A 7,479-nucleotide genomic window follows, 5' to 3' on the forward strand; every position below is an offset into this window, starting at 1 on the left:
CGAAAGGAACCATGTGACTGACTTAAAAGGAAAATAATTCAAACATGCATTATACAAGTGAGTCTGAAAGATCAGATGTAATTTGGTTCATGCAGCATCAATTAGAGTCTGTAGAGAGGAACCAAAGACAGAATGTTGACATAATCAGGTGCATTTTGCCTACCTTCAAGTCTCTGAACTCTCTTTGGTTGCTATTGGAGGGTTAACCAGTGGGGTCAGCATTTACTCACTATGATTACTTTTTCAGTTAGAGTTTATCAAATAAATATCGAAATCCATCAGAGATGTGTTATACAGAAAAACATAAATAAACCAATCCCTGAAAAAAGTCTTTCAGTGTCTGGACCATCAATCATTTTGCATGCTAAATGAAAAAAAAGAACTGTCAGAACAAAACACAAAAATGACCAGAGCATGGCCAGTGTCCGTAACGCTACCTGGCTACCTCATATCTGATGAGTGGTCAGAATACAAGAGTCACACCGGCTTGGATGTTGCCCGGGTCAACAAGGTCTGCGTTGGGTGTTTGGGAATCAGGGAAACCTGATGAGTGGTGGGATGCTGGAACAAGACATTCATGGACAAAAGTAGAGCATGAGGAACTATTAGAGTTTTTCTACACAAACCTAGTGAGAAGTGTTACATGCAGAGGATGTGTGACTTTTTGTGGATTTTTCGGACCAAGCCCCAACAAGACACTACAGCACAGACAGATGTGATGCAAGAGCAGCTGACTTGAGGCTGAATATGATAAACAAGCAGGACACTTTCTACTAGAATGCAGCACTACAGAGAACCCCTATTGTGACCATCACTGAGGCCAACAAGCTGATATATACGTACACCACAGCAACATACTTTAGATGCATGGCCCCAATATGAACATCAACCATAAATCAGTTTAGACACAGTTAAAGGAAATAGTTGGACAATAGTTGAGTTTTGTCTTCCTCAGTAGCAATGTTACAACCTTACTTTGTCCTTGTGGTTCATCCAGGTCATCACCCTGTACATCTTCCCTCTGCTGCACTGATAATAAAGAGCTTTTGCAATTTTTCATTAAAGGTCCAAAGCCTCAGCGGACAAATAGGTTAGATGTTGATAACAGGACATAAACCAAGTCTATTTTCTAGGCCTTTTCTCGAAATTGCATATCCATAATAAAATGAGTATCTCTGCAACCACAAGGTCTATTTGAATACTTTTGGTGTCATAGTAAAGGGGAAAAAAAGAGAAATTGCTGAGATGTGTAAATTTCAGTATGTGTTACTGGTGAAGAGTAAATGAAGATGGCACACAGAAAAAAAATTAATAAAATTAATATCCCCCCCCCCCCGATGTGATGTGATTGACAGTACTGGCAGCCAATCAGAATCAGCCAAATCCTGAAATGTGTGACCAAAGTCCTTCTAGGCTCATATTAGAACGTCTCTGGTGTGACCCACATAATACATCCATGGTGACCCACAGGCTGTTGTGTGCGGCGCTCACAAAGGTGGATTTACCCATAAAACAAACTTCACGGCAAAACAGCAAAGGTAAGAGGAAATTTACAACCATGTTTTGGCCAAGCAGTGTCTGTGTTTGCTCGACTTTGCTCGTTTTTGGCTTCTCTCTCTGCCGTGCTTCTGTGTAGCCGCGGGTGCTATGTCAGGCCTATCGTTCCAATCTTTGTAGCCGGCTCTTTCATATGAGCGGTAGCTGATGTGTTTTGCATAATGTACAGTAATATACGAGCCAGACATGTGGCGATTGGATCCACACAGAGGTGCTGAATTAAGTTTGATGTTTAGTTGTTTATTTGAGAAGTGTTTGGGCTGTGTTTGGGTCATATAAACATGGTTTTTACTTTTTACACGTTGTAGACCTTCTGCTGTTTAATTTGATGTAAAATATGACTATATTCTTTCATAATTAGTGCTGTAGAGGCTCTGTGGTTGTTCTGTATGTCTGCCAGTCCCCCAAATGGGGACTTTGTTAAAGAAGGCCACTAAAGTGCTGTTCTCTGCTTTGGTCACTAGAGAGTACTGCTGCTCTTTCCACTGGAGATCATTCAGGACTTCTCAGCAAATTAAGCCCAATTGGGTGTCCTTTCCTTACAACTAGTAATACATCAGCTGCCAGACTGATCACGATAATTAAAAACAACTGTCCTCCCTGTTCATTTGAGTGTAGATTTGCAGGTTCTGCTGTTGTTCATCACTGACACTGTGTGTGTCACAACGTGTTTCTCCACCTCAGATAAGGCTATAAATGGACTGTTTCATTTGAGTACAGAAACATACGTTCTGCTCTTTTCTTCATCGAAATGCACATTGAGTCCTGCTCTTAGTCATGTAGTAAAAGAGCCTACTGCAGGTCAACAATGCATGTATAATGCTAAAAATACACTGAAGGAGAGAGATTTCTGTGTCATATTAGTGTGACTACAAAAAATACTCTGCAAATAGAAGATGCAACTTCAGGTGCCATAGATAAAGGTGGTGGGTGACAACAGTGGTGCTCATGGTGATGTAAGCAGGTGGTTAAAGAGGACAGGTTGGAAGGATCATACATTTCAGGAGGGAGGCAGGGCAGGCAGTTAGCAGGGTGAAGGTATGAGGTTGTGGATTTCCCTGTACCTCATGAAATTATAGGAAATGAGTGATGGCAGGAATTAGAAAGATATAAAGGGTAGATGAAAGCAATCAAATGAAAGAGAAATGTGGAGGCCAAGACATCTCATTAATCCATTAGTCAATGACAGTTTACCTGAAATCAAGCACGGCATCAGTAATCAAAGAGATGGAAGAAAGCATGAAATTCAAATGTAGTGAGGAAGAAAGAAAACATTTAAAAAAAAAAATGTTGTATCAGCTTGGTGCCCCATGTTGGTACATGTTATAGGCCTACTGCAACATCCATCCAGCTGTCTACACAGGCTGTGAAATGGGCTCCCATTTCACTCATACCATATAGCCTAGACTACTGTATGTCTCTATAGACTGGGCTGTAACTTCAGAATCATGTGACCCTGTAGGCATTTTTGAGGAAAAGTGGGCAACCAGCATTTTTTGAAAGTTCAAGGTGTCCCAAATAAGAATCCACCGATTGCCCTTCAAATAAGGCCCCTGGTTTTCTATCCTCCTCCAAGTTAACCCCCCTTACATGGTAAATTGGATGTTAGATGCTGTTGCCTATCCTGGTTTAGGCTCATAGTTAGGGCACTTCTCAATGTTCAATAATATTGTGTTTGGTATCATTTTAAAGGGGACATATGTAGCTTTCATTCAAATCCAATTATGGACCTTTCTGACATACATGGAGGTCACTAGAGCTCCTCAAACCACAAAGAACATATTGTTTTTCACAATTTCCGCCTAAGTTCTTTTTCTTTATTTTAACCCTGTGGTACATAGGAACACCAGGGATACAAAAAACAGATACTGAAATACTTACTTACCTATGGAGTTTCAGAAAATGTATAATATCACCATATTATTACAATCTGGGGGACTGTGAGCCTGGAACCTGACTATAGGGAGTTACTGCAGGCAAGAAGCCAACACGCATGCTGACAGCTTTCAAAATTTTGTTGGTATCCATCTACTCTAGTAAAGGCAACTAACACTCATTTTGATTTGATGAATGTGTTTATGTAAGTCAATTAAGTTATTTGAAACTAACTATTAATTAGTTATTAGTCCTACTAGTTCCATTCCTGAATTGCTTGACATTTTATGTAAACCACATTATAAAAACAAGCTGGCTAAATAAGCAGTATAATTTCTGTTTCAGCCTGATCATGGAAATTCTAAAAGAATGTCTCATCTGTCAGGAGACAAAAAATGAAAAGTTATCAAAAGGAGGACAGCAGGGGTTTGACACATACAATGTGCTGCACAGACTCGAGACAACCGGCTAGCAATCGATGTAAAGGAAATATCTAACAGATGTGGAAAAACTGTGGTGGCACAAATGCTGTTACGCGTTGTTCACCAGCAAACTTAAAATTGAAAAAATAAAACAGAAAATTCAGACATCCAAATCTATGTGTGATAGCACAGCAACCCCAATGCTGAGAGGTTAAACTCCAAATGTGAAATGGGAGCTTCGTATCTTCTGCCACGATATAAGTCTCTATGGCTCTAAGGATGATAATGTTAATTCCCTGCGTGCCCACACATTTCGCTGAATCTCTGTAGCCACGTGGGACTGACCTGGACTACCATGGCCAGCTGTGGCCACCTGTGGTCACTGTCACAGGAGTTATTACAGTGTTTAATTTTCGTGGTATCCGCGCATCTGTTTTTTTTTCTCACTAGTTCTTGTTTTCATGTAACATTCATTTCTATGCAGACCTTGATGCCCAATTCCGATTTGATGCTTATATTCGATTGTTTTGACTGTCTATATTGTTCAGATCAGAAGTGACCCATATCTGATATAACCTGCTTTGCGTGTGAAACAACCCACTGAAGAGGAAATAAGCCAGTGAACTTTTTATAGTTCACTGGCTCTTTTTTATATCCAACACATCACTGTGAACATCTAGTCTGTCCTTACAAAATAAAGTTGAAGTGCCTGAGTGGAGTGGACCTGTTGTGAGATGAGCAGCCCTACCCTAGAGATGAATGTTATATGAAAACAAGAACTAGTGAGGGAAAAAAAACAGATGCGTAGACACCACGAAAATGAAACACTGTAAAAACTCCTGTGACAGTGACCACAGCTGGCCACAGCTGGCCATGGTAGTCCAGGTCAGCCCCACGTGTCAATCACAGGCTACAGAGGTTCAGTGCAACGTGTGGGCACACAAATTAATATTATCATTGTACGACACATAGCCTCGTAAACCAGCCTCTCGCAGAAGTGCATTTCATTTCATTCCGAGGGAGAGTCTGGCCTCATCCCCATTCTAAGCGTTTGGACTGAAACCCTCAGAAGGCCTAGCCAATCAGCGTCGCCCGCTGTGATTGACACAGCACGTTGGCCAATCAGGGACCGACTGGTGCAACGCCCCGTCACTACACCAACTTGCTGATTGGCTGAATGCAGGTGGCAACCCTCCGTGACGTCACCCATTGGTTTGTGAAGGGCCGTTTGTGAAGCCCGGAGATTGGCTTTCAGGGCGCCGCCATTTTTGATTTTTGGAGCCAGAAGAAACCATATTTGGACGAGGGGGCGGAGCTAAGGAGGTCGAGGGGCGGGTCGGACCCGTGTCTGCGAGGCTGCTAATTTACCCAGCAACACCGGCTAACTGCTGAGCGGCTACGCTGCTAACACCGTTAGCATCTACAACTCGAGGTAAACTTAATATTTAATGGTGAAAGTAATCTCAGAAGCTTATTAAATACATATCCATGTTTGAACTAGCCTACATAAGATCCCATGAGGAGTAATGTGACACGTTATTGTAGCCGATGTTAGCATTAATAAGCTAATGTAAAGCTGTCAAACGTATTTTGATATTGTTTTAAATTGTTTTACAGAACCCAGAGACTAGTTTCTGTCTCAAACTGTAAAGCTGCCTGCAACACATTAAACTGTCATGGACTGAGACTGGTGGGTGACGGCTCCTGGACTTGATGTTACCTCACCTGCATCACCGATGATCGGCTGCTGGAGCTCCGACCTGTCGACCACGTTACAGCATTCACCCAGCTATTAGCTATTTATTTTACATTCCTATTATATATATGCACGTCTTTTTTTGCAGGTTACCAACATGTAGATGTACTGGAAATTCAGCTAATACAATACAAGCTTGTCTTTTGACAGTATGGCTCACCTTTACATCATCCACAGCTTATAAAACGTTTTCAGTGCTGTAAAATGCTAAAATTAGTGCATCTTAAACCTGAAATTAATTTATTTACTAAGAATTGCTTCACTGATTTTTAATGGGCCAGATCTGTACAGTAACATGAATGCCAAGACACATGCTGTAATCAATACCATTCAGGAAAAACTTACAGGACTATTTCTATGTATGCTTTCATTACACACAAGAAAAATACAAATGTTTAATGTTACCCTCCCTTGAAATAATAAAGAGATGAATATCAGTGCTTGTGCTTTCCTGATGTTTCTTGTCAACTAATCTATGATACTGAAAACAATAATTCACGGAAAGTGTCACATTATATTGGCCACGAGGTTATGTTAAATATGTAAAAGAAATACTAAAGTTTAATCACAGTAACTTTCTTTATTATTACATTTTTCAATGATAATCATCGACTGAATAAAGCATTTGTATTAACTGGACTATGAAAATAGCTGCTTCAAAATCTTCACTGTCAATTTTAGGTTCACCCTAAAAAGTGTGAGGTCAAATGTGGACATAGAATAATAAAACAGTTGGTCTGTTCTCTCATCAGAGGTTTTCTGGTTTCATCATCATCACAGCTCCACAACTTCACATGATGTCCTCCTTCTGTTGGCACCGGTCACTCAGTTCTCAGTGGCTCCTTAGAATCACAGTAAAACACAAGAACTTAGATTAAAACATTGTTGAGAGGTGCAGGACTGTCTGCTTCAGTTTTTTGTGTGTGATTTTACAGCAGTAAATGACAAATCCCTGTAGTTATCAGTAACGTTACAGTATGATAACGTTACGAGCAAGATAAGTTGATGGATAAACCTGGGGGCTTTGCAGCTTGTAGACCGATCCTACCGATCACTGTTCTGCTAAACATGACGCCGTGGTCGTTAAATATTAAACCGGATTTATCCCGGTCCGGTAAAAGTCGGAGACGAGCTAACGGTTAGCATGGCTAACACGGGAGCTAACACGGAGCTAACGGCGAGCTAACGTTAGCCGTGTAGCAAAGTGAATCGGTTATTCACATTAACTATAAATTAACTTGTCTTGGACGGTGACAGTCTCATGTTCTCCGGTCAGAACACACCGGAGAACACACGGGAAAGTAATCAGTGGTCTTCTGGAATATACAACAAATTAGATATAATTTTTACACATTCAGAAAAAGAAAAAAAAATAACTTTACTCACCAAATCGTGATATCAGCTTCCTCCGGTTGTTAGCACCGTCGGAACGAATCATAAACGAAAAAAAAACTGGGTGAAATTAATTAAACTGCCAACACGTACCCTGCTTATCTATCATCACACATATCGACAAAATATCAGAAATTAAATTAAAACTGACTGAACACAATACACAAACGACGGGAGGTCCCCTCCGGTGTTAATCCTCGGTGTCTGATCCACTGTGTCTGACCTGTGACGTCTCAGTCATCAGGCTGTCAATCATATTCCGTGCTGGAAGGTGATTGGTCAGTTATACCAACCTTTAAGGATTAATATCTAAATAATTATATAATTTTTTTCAGATGGACCACCAGGTCATATTTAAGGATGAGGAACTTTAGCTTTTTAGACCGTTATCAGTTGTGAAAAAAAATTATTGATCGAGTATTTCATGATTGAAAATGAATGGGAGTGGATTGGAACCAGGGCTTCTTGGAAACACCC

The sequence above is a fragment of the Trachurus japonicus genome, chromosome 21 (genome assembly GCF_045865225.1).
Source record: "Trachurus japonicus isolate A0001 chromosome 21, Traja_1.0".
NCBI classification, from domain to species: Eukaryota; Metazoa; Chordata; class Actinopteri; order Carangiformes; family Carangidae; genus Trachurus; species Trachurus japonicus.